This window comes from Schistocerca nitens, chromosome 1, assembly GCF_023898315.1.
Source record: "Schistocerca nitens isolate TAMUIC-IGC-003100 chromosome 1, iqSchNite1.1, whole genome shotgun sequence".
NCBI lineage: Eukaryota > Metazoa > Arthropoda > Insecta > Orthoptera > Acrididae > Schistocerca > Schistocerca nitens.
In genome coordinates, this window is record NC_064614.1 from 429,357,556 (window position 1) to 429,379,009 (window position 21,454).

The following is a 21,454-nucleotide window of genomic DNA, read 5'->3' on the forward strand; positions in this document are numbered from 1 at the left end:
ATTGCATGTGGTTTTTATTTGTGTGTTTTATGTTGTGGTGGTGTGAGTTTCATTTTGGCATGATACTGAAATATGTTTTCTCTCCTTTTGTTTGTGAGATGCCAGCATGCAGTGCTACATCGCCTAGGCATCATGAGTTCAGACAACTGATTCATGGGATCAGTACTAAGTCGCTACACAACAGTTGATGTACCTTCTGCTGAGCAGTGTTAAAGTCATGAATCAGGTGGGATACCTGACTACTTTGCACCTATTTAGCTGCACAATTGTGTCCTCACAGCAGGCAACATAGGAGCCATCTGTCTGTCAACATAGTTACATGGAGAGGGGTAACACGGCATATCTTCAATTTCATGCGACGTACTGCCAGTCAGGTTTTTTATAAAGCAGAGCACCCAGCAACACAGTGATTGACTAAGAAAGAACAGCACAATACAGAATGTGGACACCAGGATATCTCAAATACTACCACATTTATGCAATTGGATCTGCAAGCTGTTTGCCACAGACATAGTTCTGTTCACTTATATTTTCTATTTCTATCTCTGGATCATCTAATAATTATTAGCATTTGTGTATTTAACTTGGGATTTTTATATACAGGGTGATTATAATTAAAGTTCCAGTATCAAAACTCTGTAAAAAAATAAATAAATAATTTAAAAAAAGTGAACCACTGCTCACAATATCATCAAATTCGAATGAAATATTATCAAAGAATGGTGTGTGTGTGTGTGTGTGTGTGTGTGTGTGTGTGTGTGTGTGTGTGCTGGTAATGTTCTTTTACAAGAATGGTTACTGTGTGCCAGAAGCTCTGCAGGAGTTCTGGACACTCAAGGCTATGAAAAAAGGCACTGGTCTGATGTCAGCCAAGAGTCTGGAGAACACAGTTACAAAATTCGAAAAGACTGATTCTTTTGAAGTTGCAATGTGGCAGAGGTGGGAAAACAATTGATCTGACATCAATACAAAATGTGGACACAGCATTGCAGGAGATGTTGAGCTGTTGCGTGCAAGGATCAGTGCATGTAGAATTGGTAGGACTTCAGACGTGCCTGTGAGCAGGATGCATAAAATTCTACAAAACATCTTGCATTGCTATCCGCACAAAATTACCCATGTTCAGGAGTTGCTTCATGATGACATGCCAGTCACACAATCATTCACTCTAGAATTTCTTGCTCGCTTGGTAATGGACAATGAATAGCCATGGAACATTCTGTAAACACGTGTAGCTCATTTCCATTGCCAAGAATATGTCAATACACAGAAATGCAGAATATGGGCAATGGAGAATCTACTCCCACATCAACCAGTAATGCTCTATTCTACAAAGGTAACTGTGGGCTGTGGATCAATGGTATCATTCACTGTGGGGTCATATGTGTGGTGAGGATCATTTTTATGCAAGACAACACTCCTCTGCAAATTGCACACCCAGTGAAGCAGCTGCTGCAACAGCATTTCGGTAATGCTAGTATTATCAGCCATCGAATACCTACAGCCTGGCCTAGGGGGTTATCTGGAAGATGCAGTGTTCAGTGCTCTGATTACAAATGAACCTGAATTGAAGGCATGCATTGTGCAATGCATTCTGAACATGATCCCTGAGACACTCCAATCTGTTGTAGAACATCCTGTTTCTTGATCTCAACAGTAGACAGTATGCTTAACATGTCTTGTGCCAGTTTTATGACAACTAAAAACTGATTTCATTGTTGCTTTTTATGCAGTTTATGACCATGGAACACTTAAAAACTTAAGCAGTTGTACACATTCCACAGTACAGTTTATTTAATGAGAAACATAGCAGCCATATTGTGATTCATCTGTCATTTGCAGCAGAACCCATTTACATTACGAAACTTACTGCATCATCTAGTGAGAAAATTTATTAATTTTTTTATTAATTTTGTTTCCATAATGTTTCCCCCTTCTCTGACAATATTTCATTCAAATCTGCTGTCATTCTGACCAGCAGTTCTTTTTTTACAGTTTTGAAACTGGAAATTTAATTACAATCACCCTGTATACTCTGTATACATTTATTTAATACTGTTATAACTTATATTCTGCTAGTATGCAAGAAGCTGTTATGTGTCTACCATAATAACACAAATGAGAAAAGTCACACAGCTTGGTGTACATTTTTTTAATCATAACTCAACTTGGTTAATGAATGATGGGCAAAATAGAGCAGGATGTGCTGATTTCCTTTCATTTATCAAAAAATAATAATAGCAGTAATACTAATAATAATGACTTAATTGCAATTAGTGAATAGTTGATTAGTGAATATACACATTTCATTATTTTGCTAGCTACCATTCTAAAAAATTGAAACCTGCAGTTGTTTTTTTGTGCTGGATCAGTAAAGAGATTGCACACTAAAATAAAATATACCTGTTAAATAATACTGACATTCACATTTATTACTACTGTTCTTAATCACAGATACCTGTTACTAAAAATAATTGTATTTTTCATCCTTTTCCACCAACACTTCCTTGAACTTTGTATGAGAAAATTTTCAGGAATGTCATACATAATTATGTTTTAAATGTTTATTATCATCTTGTGACATCCATTAAGTAAATAGTTCAAGTGCCTGTTAATTCAACTTTATGTATTATTCATATGTTTTGTCTTTCCTATTTACTGGGGCCCTTATGTATTGATTAATTTCTCATGGTAACTTTACATCGTCATAAATTTCTGGGAAAAATTTGTATAGGTCAAAGGATGTGCGAGGATGCTATATCCTCCCACATCAAAATAATGTCATTCTTTGTGAAATTTGGTCATAAACCTGCCGATCTCCTTCATCACAGAGTGTCTATTACATTATTGCTGGTTTAGCCAAGTCCAGCATTCCAGAGTAACTGCTGCTCACTGAGAATGCTTTCAACAGTAGTGATTGTTGTTTCTTGGCCCCAAATGCCTAACAAGGTTGTCAGGTCAGTGGTAGATGGTCAGTGGAGTTCAAGTGATGTGTGTGCCAGCATTGCATTGATATATTTGCTAGTTTGCTTTTGGTATAATTATTTGTTTTGGATTATGAATGCTTTTAAAGTTTCAGTTTAAAATGATCATTGTTGCATGGTGGAATGCAGAATATTGCTGAAACTGAGAGTATTTGAAAATAGGACAAGACAAACTGCCACTTACCATAAAGAAGACCTATCAAGTTACTGACAGGCACAATTGAAAGACACTTACATATGCTTTCAGCCACAGCCATCTCCAGCCCGAGATGCTGGAGTTGGCATTTTTGTGTGCATGAGGTATATGCTTGCTTGTGTGCGAATGGTGTGTGTCTCTCTTTTACTGATGAAGGCTGTGGCCAAAAGTTTTAGGTAAGTGTCTTTTAATTATACCTGTCTGGAACTTGGCGTGTCTTCTTTGCTGTAACTAGCAATCTGCCTTTTCCTATCTGGAGTTTCCATTGTTTGAGTATTTAATGGTGTTTGAAATGAGAATGATTTTGGTAATAAAGCATACAGTTTGTGATCCACTATCAATTGTTGTCCTCAGTCTTCTTAATCCAACTTGTCATTGTTCACTGCCTCCAGCTATAAGTAAGTGAAAGAAATACATCATTAACTTCTTGGAGTAGTGAGATGCAGACTTGCCTACTGGTCATGTTATAACCTGAAGAAGATGGCTGTGTCAATCATCAAAATATTATACACAAAATGGAAACAGTAACTCATCAGATTAGCCACAAGCACACCATTGATCAACCATGCAGAAAAAAAAGAAAAAGAAAGAAAAACATCAGCAATCACATCACTTCAGAAACTGAGGAGTAGATGGTTTCACAGAGTATACAAACTGGATAATCTCTGCCAAAAGAAATATTAACATCTCGGAATGCTGACCTCCCTAACAAGGCGCTGACATGAACTTGTTGTACCTACATTCACCAAAATCTAACATCACATTAACACTCCAATGGCAAACATGATTGTGCATTGTGCAAGACTCACACTACTATGAAGGTGAATTGGTGACACCTGAAGAATGCTAGATGTCACTTCAACACAACTTCTTTAAATCCATCTTTACATGTTGCCTACATTCTCTGTAGATTTTTGGATATGGGATGGCAGCACAGTATGACCACAAGCAGAATGAATGCAGTTGAAAATGCCAGCAAGGCAGAAAGCTAAATTCATTTGCTTACAAAAAAAGCCAAGACAACAAGTAATTAGTCTCACTAACAGACATCAGGACAAAGATATAATGAAAATTCTTGAAAAGGGCTAAATTTCATATCCACTCCATAAATGCTACCAACAGCACATTAAATCAACTCCATGGTGCATTATGCATTTTCTCTCTGACTGGAAGCAGCAGAAGAGGTTTGTGGCAAAACTTGTAAAGCAGTTACCACAGTGGCAGTCAACATTTTCAGGGAGGAACAAGGAGACTGAGGAATCTGAAAGAAGACAAGGAAACTGTAGGCAATGCTCTAGTCCTAATGTCACACGATGACTACAAGAAGATGGTTTATGACCTTCTGAATGACATTGCATAAAGACAGGTAAATACTCATCATACAAATAAAACTGAGAGGAAGATGATGATTCTTCTCATTGAGTCAGGCTTCCATGCTACATAATTAAGGTTATTAGAAAACAATCAATAGCAATAGCACCATCATGACCACATGTTTGTCCCACACACAATGAAGGAATTCCCCTAAGACCTATAACCAACAATATGCATACACCTACACATCAACTGGAAAAAGATCTGAGATACAGTCTCAGTGCATATGTGGATAATAGCATACATCCCATTTTGCAACTGTGCTGACTTTGTACACCAATTCAGCCAGCTGTGGCTCTGCAATATAGATACTAAGGTTTTCTTCAATGTAGTCTCCCCAGAGCCCCACACTCTGATGCCTTGGAACTAATCATGGAAAAGTTTGGCAATTGTTTCACACAATATTTTAGACCTATTCTGACATAAATGTATTTCCTGTTTCACACAAAATATTATCAACATACTTCTGGCATGTTTATGGGTAGCCAATTATCACCTGTTCTTCTGAAACCTATATGTGGAAGACTTTGTGTATTTAACTACAACTAAGATAAAAAGTCTTATTTCTAATGTTAAAGATGGTCTGGGTCTCAAAAAGACAGGTGGTATTGCATTCCATGTAAATATGGAATGTCTAAAGTGGAGCAGACTACCAGAAAAGTTGAGAAGAGATGCAAGGAATGTCAACACCCAACTAAAACAATCACATGAATCAGCTGTCTCAAAACAATGCCTCAAATATATATAATCATGAAATGAAATACAAAGAGATCAGCTTCATTGTGCACACACAAAATTTCTGGGACAGCATAATTAAGGAACCAGGAAACATAATAAACAGAGATGGAGGTTTCAATTTAAAACTGCTTGGAGTCTGGCACTCAATTTACAAAGATATTGCTTGCCATCACATCCACCAGAGCTGGAAAATGCTGAGATTCTTAGTGTTTCACAGAATACCAAAGAGGGCTCTGAAAAAAACAAAACAGCATCAAGGGGCATAGTGGGTGTCAGCAGCTGAACTCAGCTATAAGTAGTGGTACAAGGCCAACTATAGTTCACAGTCTATTTGGAGTCCAGGCAGCGAGTACACATAGCAACATAACTCGTGCCCCCCTGAAGAAGATGACTAAGTCGCTTGTCAAAATATTGTGCACAAAACGGAAACAACAACTCAGCAGAACACCTGTAAGCACACCATTAATCATTCATACCGAGAAAACTTTCATGATCACATAACTCCAGAGAGCAGAAATGTTCCACAGCACACATAAGTTGGATAACCTATGCCAGAAGAGAGATTGACTTCTCAGAAGGTTGAACTTCGTAACAGGTGTCGAGATGAACAAACTGTACCTACATTCACTAAAATCAAGTATTATAATAACACAACAGTGGCAAGTGCAATTATGTGCCACACAATCCTGGCACTAGTACAAGAGAGAATTCATGGCACTAGATGAATGCTAGAATTCACTTTAATACAGTTTCTCCAAATTCAGTTTTACATGTTAGCCATATTCCCTGTACATTTTTAGATACAGGTTGTTAATACAATATGACCACAAGCAGAATCAATGTAATTGAAGATGTCTGCAAACCAGAAAGCAAAATTCTTTTGCTTGCACAAAAAGCCAAGACAAGCTGCAGGCTGATGTATTATCATTAATCTCAGTGACAATCATCTAGATGAGGATACAGTAAAGATCCCTGCTAAAAACCAACATTTCATGCCCATTCCAAAGATTCTACCAGTATCAGGTTACATCAGTTCTGTGGGGCATGTTGCAGCTTACCGCCCTCTGGAAGCAGCAGAAGAGGTTCACAGTAAAACCTGTGAACTTACCAAGCCAGCAATGCTAAGATCCAACATCTCCTAGGAAGAATGTAAAGCATTGAGAAATCTGTTGTTTGGCAAGGAAACTGTAAATCTGCCAGCTAAGAAGAGCAATGCTACAGTCCTAATGTCACATGCTGACTACCATAACAACAGTTTTGATCTATTGAATGGCACTGCTTTCACATAGTTACATGTTGATTCTATGAATAAAATTGAGAGGAAGGTGATGACTCTTCTCAATGAGTCAGGCTTACCATGTAACATCATTAAGTATGTCAGAATGTGACCAATGGTGCCACCATGACCATATGGCCTTCCTAAGGTACACAATAAAGGGATTCCCCTAAGAACCATAGGCAATATTCTGGTGTCAATTTATTTCCCGCTCAATGAAAATATTAGGAACAAATTGATGGCATAGCGATGGGTCGTCCATTATTGCCTGTCATGATGAACCCATATACAGAATACATTGCAGCAAAGCTAATAGATTCTGCCAAGTTGAGATCAATGGGTTTGTTGCTGATGTTCCTAGCATGTTTTCTTGACTGCTCTGTTAGTCAGCCCCATGCAAGAAATGTCGCATTTGCATAGAATGAGATACACCTGTCTTTTGAAGCCTTAGGTTATCTTCATAACATTATGAAGAGGATTTTTTTATCTTAGTTATAGTCAAATACGCTGGATGCCACATTATCATAGGAATTTACTGATCTTTCCATATACTGGATCATCATAAGGTAGTGAGCGATACTGGTAAGTGTGCAGCAAATTTGTGATGTGATCACATGGAGCATGAAAACTTGGAGAGTTCCTCGAATATTTAAACTCTATACTTTATAATATAAAATTCATGATCAAACATGAAAAAGTGCACCAGCTACCTTTCTTCAACATGCCAGATGTTAGTTAAGAGAAAAAAGGAAGGACCCCTTGGTCAGAGTATATTTAAAACTGATGCTCACTGACTTTTATCTCCATGCCTCAAGTTATTATTATCTGTCACAAAAAAAAAAAAATTGGTGCTAAAGACTCTGTTCAATAGATCCCAAACACTTTCATACATGGAGCAGCTCATAGATAAAATACAACGCCTACAAATAGTGTTCCAAAGAAATGGATATTCAGATCATTAAATGGAAAGGACCTTGTAGTCAAAATCAAGAACATCTAAGAAGGTATACTTATATGGATATGGTGTCTGTTCTTCCAGACATGTCCAAAAAAACAGATACCATTGATGACCTGCAGCTCTCTAGAACAAAATTAGAATTATATTAATATCTTCAGCTGCTAAAGGGCGTTGATATATATCAAAGGGGACAGGTGAAAATGTGTGCCCTGAATGGGACTCAAACCCGGGATCTCCTGCTTACATGGCAGACACTCTATCCATCAGAGCCACCGAGGGCACAGAGGATAGCATGACTGCAGGGACTATCTCATGCACGCCTCCCACGAGACCCACATTCCCTCCTTGCATGTCCATACACTACATTCGTAGTGTCCCACCCCAACATACTCATTACTCGTGGAAGACATATATAATTCTGGCAACACCACCCCTGACCTTCTTCTTCTGTGCAGATGCACGCATATTCCCCGAATTCTTGTGGGACTTGGTAAGAATGTCTTCCACAGGTAATGAGTGTGTTGGGGTGAGACACTACGAATGTAGTGTGTGGACAAACAAGGTGAGAATGTGGGTCTTGCGGGTGGCATGCACGAAATAGACCCTGCAGTCGAGCTATCCTCTGTGCCCTCGGTGGCGTAGATGGATAGAGCATCTGCCCTGTAAGCAAGAGATCCTGGGTTCGAGTCCCAGTTGGGGCACACATTTTTCACCTGTCCTCGTTGATATATGTCAATGCCCTTTAGCAGCAGAAGGTATTAATATGATTCTAATTTCATCTAAGAAGGTAGTTGGAAGTGAGACAGAGGAAGAGAAGAGGAGACAAGTATCACTCATCTACCTCATGATGATTCAGTAAATTCATGTGAAAATGTGGCATCCAGCGTATTTCAATGTAACTAAGATAAAAAGTCTTCTTCATAATGTTATAAAGATAAACTGAGGATTCAAAAGATAGGTGAATCTCATTCTACGGAAATGTGGCATTTCTTGCAAGGGTCTGGCTAACAGAGCAGTCAAGAATACATGCCAGGAACATCAGCAACAAACCCAACTAAAATTACCAAATAAACCCGCTGTTGTTGAGCACTGCCTTGGATATAATCATGACAAGAAATACAATGAGACCAGCATCATAGTGCAAATGCCAAGTTTTATGGGACAGCTTAGTTTATTAAAATAGACAATGCCACAAAACCAATCTTTCTGGGTACTGGCCAGTACAAGGTAGATAAGTGATACTTGGCTTCTATTTCCTTGTCTCAATCTCAACATCTTTCTGAGGTGTTCTTGATTTTAACTGCAGCACCTATTCAACAAGGATACAGGTTTCAGTTTAAACAAGGCTTGTGATTGGGGACTCAGTTTACTATGATTTTGTTTGTCATTGCATCCTCCAGAGCTGGGAAACACTGAGAGAATTTGTGTTTCACAGAACATCATTTCGGGCTCTGCCAACAAAGCAGCATCAGGCATAATGGACATCAGCTATTGAAATCAGTAATAATTTATGGAAAGAGACCAAAAATAGATCACAGTCTGGTTGGATCCCAGGCAGCAAGTGCACATGACAGCAAAATTCACAAAAATCTAAGTAGATGGCTGCATCAGTCATTGAAATATTGTGTGTGAGGTGGAAACAACAACTTGTCAGAACATCTGAAGTACACTATCAATGCTTGTATAATCTGCAAACATGACTAATTCTGCCTCCTGATTCAAACAAAATGGCAAATCTTTCACATAAAGGAAGAACAGTTGTAGACTAATTAAAAAACCTTGTTGGACTCTTATTGTAATTTTTTCCCATCACATGAAGGAGCAACCCACTCCGTATAAAAAAAAAAAAACTAAACCAGACATGTGCTGAGCTGTGTATTCTATAAAAACTTAATTTCTCTAATGGAATTCTATGATTGGCTTCATTAAATGCCTTCAGAAGATCTAAACTGGTCTATTCTGTAATTTAAAGTTTTTATTATGTGCTCAGTATATATATATATATATATATATATATATATATATATATATATATATATATATATATATGATGTGACTTACCAAATGAAAGTGCTGGCAGGTCGACAGACACACAAACAAACACAAACATACACACAAAATTCAAGCTTTCGCAACAAACTGTTGCCTCATCAGGAAAGAGGGAATGAGAGGGAAAGACGAAAGGATGTGGGTTTTAAGGGAGAGGGGAAGGAGTCATTCCAATCCCGGGAGCGGAAAGACTTACCTTAGGGGGAAAAAGGACGGGTATACACTCGCACACACACACATATCCATCCACACATATACAGACACAAGCAGACATATATGTTCGAAAGCATCGTTGATGCAAGCTCGCAGTTCTGGCACATTTCTTGGTAGAGGAGGTTTAAACACTGAATCTTTCACATAACCCCACAGAAAGAAATCACATGGGGTTAAGTCGGGAGAGCATGGAGGCCATGACATGAATTGCTGATCATGATCTCCACCATGACCGATCCATCGGTTTTCCAATCTCCTGTTTAAGAAATGCCGAACATCATGATGGAAGTGCGGTGGAGCACCATCCTGTTGAAAGATGGAGTCGGCGCTGTCGGTCTCCAGTTGTGGCATGAGCCAATTTTTCAGCATGTCCAGATACACGTGTCCTGTAACGTGTTTTTCGCAGAAGAAAAATGGGCCGTAAACTTTAAACCGTGAGATTGCACAAAACACGTTAACTCTTGGTGAATTGCGAATTTGCTGCACGAATGCGTGAGGATTCTCTACCGCCCAGATTCGCACATTGTGTCTGTTCACTTCACCATTAAGAAAAAATGTTGCTTCATCACTGAAAACAAGTTTCGCACTGAACACATCCTCTTCCATGAGCTGTTGCAACCGCGCCGAAAATTCAAAGCATTTGACTTTGTCATCGGGTGTCAGGGCTTGTAGCAATTGTAAATGGTAAGGCTTCTGCTTTAGCCTTTTCCGTAAGATTTTCCAAACCGTCGGCTGTTGTACGTTTAGCTCCCTGCTTGCTTTATTCGTCAACTTCCGCGAGCTACGCGTGAAACTTGCGCACGCGTTCAACCGTTTCTTCGCTCACTGCAGGCCGACCCGTTGATTTCCCCTTACAGAGGCATCCAGAAGCTTTAAACTGCGCATACCATCGCTGAATGGAGTTAGCAGTTGGTGGATCTTTGTTGAACTTCGTCCTGAAGTGTCGTTGCACTGTTATGACTGACTGATGTGAGTGCATTTCAAGCACGACATACGCTTTCTCGGCTCCTGTCGCCATTTTGTCTCACTGCGCTCTCGAGCGCTCTGGCGGCAGAAACCTGAAGTGCGGCTTCAGCCGAACAAAACTTTATGAGTTTTTCTACGTATCTGTAGTGTGTCGAGACCATATGTCAATGAATGGAGCTACAGTGAATTTATGAAATCGCTTCAATCATTTGTAATACCCCTGTATATATATATATATATATATATATATATATATGGTTATAATAGAGGGAAACATATATATATATATAGAAAGAAACATTCAACATGGGAAAAATATATTAAAAACAGAGATTCCATGACTTACCAAACGGGAAAGCGCTGGTAGATAGGCACAATAAAAAACACACAATGTGTGTGTGTTTGTGTGTTTTTTATTGTGCCTATCTACCAGCGCTTTCCCGTTTGGTAAGTCATGGAATCTCTGTTTTTAATTAATATAATTCGGGAAAATTTCGAAAAAACTACGTGTAAATGTATTAAAAGGAGTGGTGTTGTGCTGAAAGATTACGAAAATGGGGCTAACAATTGTCTGACGAAGAAATAATGACGTTAAAACCTGTGGGGAGCGGCTAAAAATGATCAGTGATGTGCGAAAAACGGAAGTGGAAATAAAGTGAAAGTTATTAGAACTAGCCGAAATGGTTGTTTAATACGTGAAAGCAACTGTTATTGAACTAGAAACGGTGGATTTTATAGCAGCGGTAGTGTTGAAAGCGGAAAATAAATTTTTTTGGTTATGGTTTGGAAATGGGTTACGTATTATTGAGTATATATAGGCGGGATGAAATTGTATAGTAGATTACGGTAAAAAGGGGAAGGTGAATACAAAGTGCCAACCGAAGTGGCCGCGCGGTTCTGGCGCTGCAGTCTGGAACCACGAGACCGCTACGGTCGCAGGTTCGAATCCTGCCTCGGGCATGGATGTGTGTGCTGTCCTTAGGTTAGTTAGGTTTAACTAGTTCTAAGTTCTAGGGGACTAATGACCTCAGCAGTTGAGTCCCATAGTGCTCAGAGCCATTTGAACCATTTGAATACAAAGTGAGACTACTGGTAAAAACAGAAAGAGAAAATAAGACGACAGGAAAGATTTCGAAATGCAACAGCGACAATAACAAACGTAATTGTTGGGTTCAAATTAATGATATGATTATAATAGAGGGAAACATTCCACGTAGGAAAAATATATCTAAAAACAAAGATGATGTGACTTACCAAAAGTGGCTGGCAGGTCGACAGACACACAAACAAACACAAACATACACACAAAATTCAAGCTTTCACAAACAATGGTTGCTTCGTCGGGAAAGAGGGAAGGAGAGGGAAAGATGAAAGGATGTGGGTTTTAAGGGAGAGGGTAAGGAGTCATTCCAATGCCGGGAGCGGAAAGACTTACCTTAGGGGGAAAAAAGGACAGGTATACACTCGCACACACACACATATCCATCCGCACATACACAGACACAAGCAGACAGGAATGGGCCGAGCCCAAAAAAACTTAGGCCGATATGATATGAGATTCAAAGTCATTTGCACGGCCTAACCCAGGAGAAAAAAGGGACGTAAATGTCGTCGACAAGGAATCCAATGGAGCATAAGGAATAGCATCAGAGACGATATTGACAGAGTCATCTATAGAGAACCCAAAAACACGAAAGGCATCGAAACAAAAAAGATTCTCTGCGTTACTCTGGTCCACCACAAATATGGGAACAGTGCAAACGACGGATAGGTAAGATACCTCAGCATTAAATTGTCCCAAGACAGAAATCTTCTGTTTATTGTACGTCCGTAATTGCCGAGTGACAGGTGACAGGAGTGGAGAACCCAACTGAAGATACGTCTGAGAATTAATTATAGTGGCAGCAGAACCAGTATCCACCTGCATGCGAACATCTCGACCAAGGATTTGGACATTGAGGAATAACTTCCCTGAAAGGGAAGAAGTGCAACTGACAGACAACACAGAAGCAGAATCAGCGTCATGTTCATGAACATCAGGTATGCGGTCGGATTTGCAAACGGATGACACATGACCCTTCTTTTTGCATTTGTGACACACGGCCCAATGTTGGGGACAATCATCGCGTGAATGTTTCATAAAACACCGTGGACATGAAGGAAGTTGCCAGGGATTTTGCTGCAGTTTCTTAGCGGGTTGTTTACGGTGAGGCCGAGGCTGCGCGTGGGAGCGCACTGTGGCCACGTCGGCCGGCGGGGACGTGCTGCACGCATCGTCAACAGCGCGCAGAGGGTGTATTTCCCTGACATCACCCCTCACCTCTATTTGCGCCCCAGCGGCGCGAGAAATTTCAAAAGACTCCACAATAGAGAGAACTTCACCTAGAGTCGGATTTGCCAACTGAAGGGCACGTTGCCGAACTTCTTTGTCGGGCGCCGACCGGATAATAGCATCCCGTACTATGGAATCGGCATAGGATTCTTTGTGAACGTCAGTAACAAACTGACACTTTCGACTGAGGCCGTGAAGTTCAGCAGCCCAAGCACAATAGGATTGATGCAGCTGTTTTTCACAACGATAAAAGGCAACACGAGAGGCTACCACATGCGTTTGCTTTTGAAAATAGACAGACAGAAGTGAGCACATTTCAGCAAGCGACAAAGACGCAGGATCCTTCAAAGGATCCAATTGTGACAACAACCGATACATTTGAGGTGAAATCCAGGAAAGGAACAGAGACTTACATGGTTGTTCGTCCGTGACATGAAATGTCAAGAACTGCTGTCGAAGACGTTTTTCATAATCAGACCAGTCTTCCGCTGTCTCGTCGTAAGGAGGAAAAGGAGGTATAGCCAACGATGAGAAACACCCCCCATTTGACGCCGCGACGAAATCGCGAATCGCCGCTGTTAGAAGTGTTTGCTGTTCAAGTAGACTTTGCAATAGTTGCTCGACAGTAGCCATGGAAACCTGTGGGTCAACGGTGAAAAGGAAAAATCCCATCCTCATCGCCAATTGTTATAACGTCAAGTTGAACACATATATTTCAGAACGACACAACACATATAAGTCACAGAGTAAGTTGACAAGCAAGACATGTGCACACATTAACATTCGAAATGAGCACTGAGTCCCAGTCTAGCGGCCGCTGCTCGGCTGGCTGCTTAGGTGGCGCAGCTGCTGCATGGCTGGCAGACAGCGCCGCACGTAGAGGATGCGCATGATTGTGCGGCGGCGCTTTGAATGATCGGCGAGTCACAACAATATGTATTTTGCTTCACAGTGTCTTTTAGTGAATGGATCTCAGCAAACAACATAAATTTCTGGTCGTATGAAAGCCATCTGCATTTAAATTGACATTTACATGAAATCTGAAAGAGTGAAACCAAATATATATAATAATATTTTTAAATCACCATACTTGGGTCTTTGCAGGTTAGTAAATGATTCCATGCAGGTAGTTATCTATTGAAACAAGGCCTCAGGAGTAGATGACATTCCATCAGAACTACTGATAGCCTTGGGAGAGCCAACCATGTCAAAGCTCTTCCATCTGGTGTGCAAGACCTATGAGAAAAGCAAAATTCCCTCAGACTTTAAGAAGAATAATTCCAGTTCCAAGGAAAGTAGGTAATAACAGTTGTGCATATAGCACAAATTCTTTACAAAAGAATGGAAAAACTGGTAGACACCAACCTCAGGGAAGATTAATTTGGATTCTAGAGAAATGTAGAAACATGCAAGGCAATACTGACCCTATGACTTCTCTTGGAAGATAGGTTAAGGAAAGGCAACCTACATTTATAGACTTAGTGGAAGGTTGAGAAGGGAGTGAGACACAGTTGTAGCCCATCCCCAATGTTATTCAGTCTGAAAATTGAGAAAAGGAAACCAAAGAAAAATTTAGAATAGGAATTAAATTCCATGGAATAAATAAAAAAATTGAATTTTCCTGATGACATTGTAATTCTGTCAAAGACAGCAAACGACTTGGAACAGCATTTGAAAAGAATGGTCAGTGTCTTGAAAGGAGGATGTAAGATGAACATCAACAAAACCAAAACAAGGACAATGGAATGTAGTCAAATTAAATAAGGTGGTGCTGTGGGGAACTGGATTAGGAAATGAGATTCTTGAAGTAGCAGATGAGTTTTGTTATGTGGGCAGCCAAATAACTAATGATGGCTGAAGTAGAGTGGACATAAAATGTAGACTGGCAATGGCAAGAAAAAGTTTTCTGAAGAAAAATCTGTTAACATCGAATATAGATTTATTTAAGTATCTGGAAGTTTTTTCTGAAAGTATCTGTATGGACTGTAACCATGCACGGGAGTGAAACATGGATGATAAAACAGTTTAGGCAAAAAGAGAATAGAAGCTTCTGAAATGTGTGCTACAGAAGAATGCTGAATATTACAGGGTGTATACACGGACAAGAGAAAAAAATTCCCAGATTATTCTTGGATTTGCCGGTTAAAAATACACTTTCTCCCAGGTGAAAACTCACTTTTTCTGCATTAAGTGACAGTATATTTTCCACTGCAACTGCAAAACTTATCAATCCTTTGAATTGTTATGGCTTTATACACAGGCATAGAATTTCCCGGCATTTTAGAAAACAAAACTCAGGGAAAAAGACACGTTTTAGAAATATCTTTGATATGCAGCAGCATGTAAGCTGAGTATTTTCGTATTACACAAGTATACATTGGAATTCCACCAAACATCGCATGTTACTTTCCAAATCATTGAAATCGAGATTGCAATATGCTTTTGTAAGCCAGTCGTAGCTCATGTCACGTGATCTCGCCAGCTGATGACAGCTGATATTCAGAGCATAGGTCACGTGATGCACTCATCCACCAGCAACATCACTGTTAAGAAGCACGAACACACAAACAGGGAAAGTAATAGTTTAAATTAATATACATAGCATTGCTACAAGAAAATCAAAGCTTTCACATATAATATTGGTCTCAAAGGTTAATAAGCTGCAAAAGAAGCTTAGCTTTCGCATATAATGTTGATCTTTTTTGTGCGTGTTACACTTTAAGACATATCACACAAATGTGCCAGTAAAATTTTTAATAATGACATAAATGTCTAATCTTCAGGTTTCAAAATTTTTCACAATGGCTCATCATCAAAGAGTTGATTTTTAAATGAGAGTCAAACGCTCTGTGATTTAAGAAATTCATCGTACATTCTCACACATAGTTCAACTTACACAGAAGGATATTTACTTTGAAAGTAATGCTTTTCAAACCACCATTCGCAATATTTTCCCATGACCTGTTATAAATAGGTTCGTTTCAGCAGTTGCCAGAGAGCACAGATAACAAGCGACACCGTGCTTTCAGAGCTACCATGACTTAGGAAGCCTGTATGTACGTACATGTAAAGCATTGAAAGATCATACATTATGTCATTAAAGAAACAAGACATCAGAGGATACTCCAAGAGCATCGGAATTTCGTGAACCGTACTAAAATGTGCACATTCGTATGTCCATATTCCCACTGAAGTAGACCTCGACCTGATATTAAGACTGGTGTGGTTTCTCGATCTGATTATGTCTATTTTGTCACTGTCGCTAGACAAAACAAAATAGGCCTTTCTAATATTGCAGCAATTTTGTAACACACACCAAATAAACGAGACTGTTTTGGCACAAATGGTCATTGTTATAACACGACAGAATATAATTCACTAAGTACCAATATGGAATGCCTATTAGGCCTACTACAAGCCAAAAGCTTTATCTTAGGAAATTCTCATAGTTTCACATTTAATTCATACACACAAGTTTCTCAAGCAAAAGATCAAAAAGTAGTATTACGAAAATTTTATATGCATTTGGAATCATCTTATTCTTCCATAATTTGTGTGATGTCCCCGTTTCTTCTCCTTCCTCGTTCTAACAAACAATCATCACCAATTCTGTAGCTATTCCTGCCATTGTCAAAATTTGTTCGCCTGCCAGAATCACAGGTTTAGTTACCCCACAATTATTCCCTGGTTAGGCGTTGTTACATGTTCGTACAACATGTTTTCCACATTACTTCCAGAATAGAACTTAAGCAGCTGCTAGTTGGGGACCTGTCAAAATTTCATTTTCCTGGATACACCAAGAAGATAATACGTAACCTTTCTCATCTGTTATTCCTGTTAGTCATTTATTTCCATTCTGGTAGTCCGAATCTATGGATTTGGCTAGTAATTATAACAATGCTTATCATTCACAAACCCAATCAACCACATAATCAGACAGGAATTTTTGCATTCATCCATTTGGCTTTACTCCGCTCAGGTCATATAGCCCTGTCCCCTTTTGTCTGCAGAAAGTTTATTTATAGACGAGATGAGAATTCTCCTGACAGAGACTTCACATACACTATGCATGCATTCAAAAATCAACTTATGATTCATTCAGCAATCAATTTAAACTGTGTTAAAAAATGTTCAAAAACCAACAGCGATGAATTTCAAAATCATATGAATAATTGATAGACCAATGTGTGCTGAATGCTAGGCATTTTGTGAAACAAGTTATGAAGAATATGAATCAAGAAAATGAATATGGTGCCCCTTCTCCTGGTAGCATCTAGCTGCTTGCTGCGACTGCTTGCACAGCCAACAGCCACATTCCTGTAGCCAGGAGTGGGAGAATGTACCACTCAAATGCGACTCAACTGTGCGTGTGCATGAGCCCGCTCATAACTGCTAAAACGAATCTAATGCAAGCAGTTGTGATTTCATGCTCATCGGAGGCAATTTGTTGTCATGAAGCATTGCATAGTCTTCCTAAAGCCTTTGACACACTTCACTGTTGGCAGATGCTTGCATGAGCGCTGTGTGTCGTTGTTGTATATAGCACATTTCCTTTGCGATTTAAGCAATTTAAGTTATTTTCATTTTTTTCTCTTGTTTATGTTTTATTGTTGAAGTATTATTCTGCAGTAGCAGGATACAGTAATATCCTTTGTTAGAGTGTTAGTTCTTACCAGTCAAAATTACAAAAATTTAACAGAAAACTAAAACAATGAAAAATTCCCAGAATTCTAAAAACTTCCCGGGTTTTTCCCGGTTTTCTCCCAGATTAAAAAATTTCCGGGTTTTTCCCGGATATCCTGGTTGTCCCAGGTCATACACACCCTGATATTAGATGGGTAAATCACATAAATAATGAGGACCAAATAGAAGTGGGGAGAGAAGAAATTTGTGGCACAACTTGATCAGAAGAAGGGATGGATTGACAGGACACATTTTGAGACATCCAGGGATTGCCAATTTAGTACAGAGGGAAGTGTGAGGAGTAAAAATCATGAGGGAGAGCAAGAGATGAATAACCTCATAATCAGAATGATGACTTTTCTTGATAGAAATTTGTTTCAATAATAAATTAAATGCATTAAAATACATTAATATCACTTATGTTGGTTCCAAGCTTTATGATAAATTTAGCTGAAAAAAACAATATTGCCTTTGTGAGTTCCTTTTCTCCACTGAGTAGTTTCTTCCTTCCACTTTGAGCACTTCCTTCACCTCTCTTCCTCCTTTTTGTCCCAGTTGTCCTTTTTATTTTGTAATATTGTGTATTACTTATAAATGACCTAAACAAACACTGTTTTTAGCCTTGTTTCACAAATTTTATTACTGTTGCTGCACAACCTAGGTTTCGGTCCATAAGACCATTTTCAAGTACATTACTGATACCAAAGATGATAATACATAGATAAAAATGATGATAAGCAAAAATAGTCATCTCAGTTTCCTCTTGTATCGATACTTGGCTTAATGTAAAATTACTTCAATGACAATTTTTGATAAATTGCATATGGAATTATACAATTCAGCAATTATACTATCATGGCTAAACATACCTAGGAATACAGGTAGGCATCAGCCAAGAAATTTTTATTTACTAATGAATGAAGCCCAAAGTTTTACTTCTATCCTGAAGTTGTGATATCATCTAAAGGAGGTGAATAATTGAATTGGATTTGCTTCTTTAATAATAGGTGTGGGTAATGTACACATCTGTTTCTTTACTTCAAAAATCTCTAACTGGCTGAGTTTAGCCCACTTTTCCTCTGTGTGTAAAATTTGGACATCTATTACCTATTGTGGTTAATGTTAAGGCAATTTTCCACAAAGGCTGAATGAGACTTCTTCAATCCACAGCGTCTATGATGTTCTTTAAGCCTGTGCAGATTGACTTCCCTGTCTGTCCAATGCAGCAAGACTGACACTTGTAATATTTTATAAATCCCACTTTTTGTGATGGCTGGTCATTTTTCTTTTGCACTGAAAAAGGCAACTACCTATTGCCTGAGGGACACAGAAAACCTCAGAGAAACCCTTTGCCTTCTAAATGTTACTTAGTCTGTTTGATGTTTTCCTATTACAAGGTGATCTGCACCATTTCTTTTCCAATTTGTCTTTGTTTTTCATTGGGGACAGTAGGGACCTGGCTTGCTTCTTCATCTTTTTGCCTAGAATTTTGACAATGAAGTTGGGGTCAAATTAATTATTTGTGGCTATTGTTTTTATTGTATTAATTTCCTGGTCAAAGTCTTCTTGAGACATAGGGATAGAAAGGAGATGATGGATCATGTTGTAAAATGCTGCATATTCATAGACTGTCAGATGATGGGAGGAAGCTGGGATGAATGTGTCAGTGAAGGAGTCTTTTCGATAAATTTTAAATTTGTGTCTTTTGTCTCTTGTATTTAAGCTAATGTCCAAGAAATTTATGCTGCCCCTCCCCCCTTTCCCCTCCCAACTCCATGCTGATCTTTACATTAGTGTGCCACTGGTTTATATTTTCACAAATTTGTGGAGTTGTCTGTTGGAACCTTTCCATACACAAATAATATCATCAACATATCTATACCAATACACAACATGTTTTTCCAGTGGTTCCCTCTTAAGAAAATCAGTCTCCCACTTGTCCATGAACATTTCTAAAATGCTCAGCTGTTCTTCCGGATTAATGTTGTATGAATACAATGATTGTGACACCATATCTAGACAATCTTTCACTGGAATACTTATGAACAAGCTGTGCACATCAAAAATAACTTATGCATTTTTTGGAACCTTAACATCCGTTAACTTGTTAAATAAATCCAAACTGTTCTTAATGCTATATTTCCCTTTGAAGTTCAGTTTCTTCTACAAGATGGTGTTGACCCTCCTGGCAACCTTGTGTACTGGAACTTGTATTGCAGATACCACTGGACAGGCTGGAATTTTGGTTTTTATTTATATGTAATAATTACTTCAGCAATGCCCTATCATTGCAAACAAACTACAGAGCTACTTCCATTGTCAGCAGTTCACACAATAGCATGCCAAGATATAAACAGAGAGTTGGCCAATGACTCTTCATTGGAACATCAATGTTAGTGTTGGACACAAGCACCATTTTGTAACAGCTGTAAGCATTGTCTCCCACTGTTCTGGTGCTTGTGACAGAATATATGCTGCTGGCCTTGTTACTTACTGCTGAATTTCATCAATAACTCAAATTTTCATTTTTTGGCACTTGAACCATTATTTATCAATGTGCCAATGTTCTTGACGTTTTATAAAGGAAAACTGTGTTCAAAATCTTGTGAGAGTACTTTTAGGAAAAAATAAACTTTCTTGTCTATTGTGTGTCCATGGTAAACTTCTTCCCATTTTCCATTCTATAAATACTCCCTGAACAGGGTACCATACATACTGTGTTTTCTTCTCAGTTAAACATGATTGATGAAGACACTTTAGAACAGCCATTTGCCCACCAGGATCATAAAAACTTGTGGGAAATGGGGTAGCAGCAGTGTGACATCAGAATAGTGACACAGCATAGAAATACAATTTCAACACTATTTATTGGTAAGCATAATAGACATAACTCATGTAATTGTTATGAGCATACAGAGCATACTAACTCCCACTGTCTCAAAGGCTAGCAGTCCCCCTTTTACTGTGTTAGAGATGTTATGCTGCCACAAACTCTTTACTAAGGGACTCAGATTTATTTAATGGAAGACAGTTGCATTTAGAATATGGTAGATGGACAAATTCTGTTCCAGTATGTCCTTCTACTATTGTTGGGAATGTTTCTGTGTGGATCTAACCAGATGTGGACATCAGAAAATTAAGTGCCCTCAATAAGAACTGTCCTAGATGCAATGGATTTTTAGTAATTATCAACAGCTACAATAAGAGCAAACTGTCATTAACAATAGTGTAGTAATGTTTCAAATAAAAAAACTTTATATCTTCCGCCCATGTGCATAAGTGGAGGCAAGTGAAGGGTAACTCAACAAAAAGAAAAATTGTTGTTTGGCACCTGGATGCTGTTTGTTTGCCATTACATTACATTTATCTAAATATACAGACAGTACTCAAATGAAATATTTAAACCTACGTACTATAAAACAGAAGGTTTTTCCATGCACTTAGTTTTCTAAAATTCTAAAATGTATCTGAATTCCCAGAGTAATGGTGTTCACAACTAGTTACACTTAGTGATATTGTTGCATTGTGCCATAGCAATGAGTGTGAGTTAATTTAAGTCTACAGATACTAAATTACAGCAATAAGAACTAAATACAAATATTGAGGAGGAAAATGATATTTAGACATAGGGAAATCAGAAATTTTCAGTTTTTTTCTAGAACCTCTAAAATGTTAACATGTTCAT

General features: G+C 38.6%; 1 protein-coding gene across 1 annotated transcript in view; it reads right to left on the minus strand.

Moving 5' to 3' along the window:
* The window catches only part of LOC126252118 (cilia- and flagella-associated protein 251-like), a 146,439-nt gene that overhangs the window by 98,164 nt on the left and 26,821 nt on the right, over positions 1–21,454 (minus strand). The gene's annotated exons all lie outside the window — the stretch shown is intronic.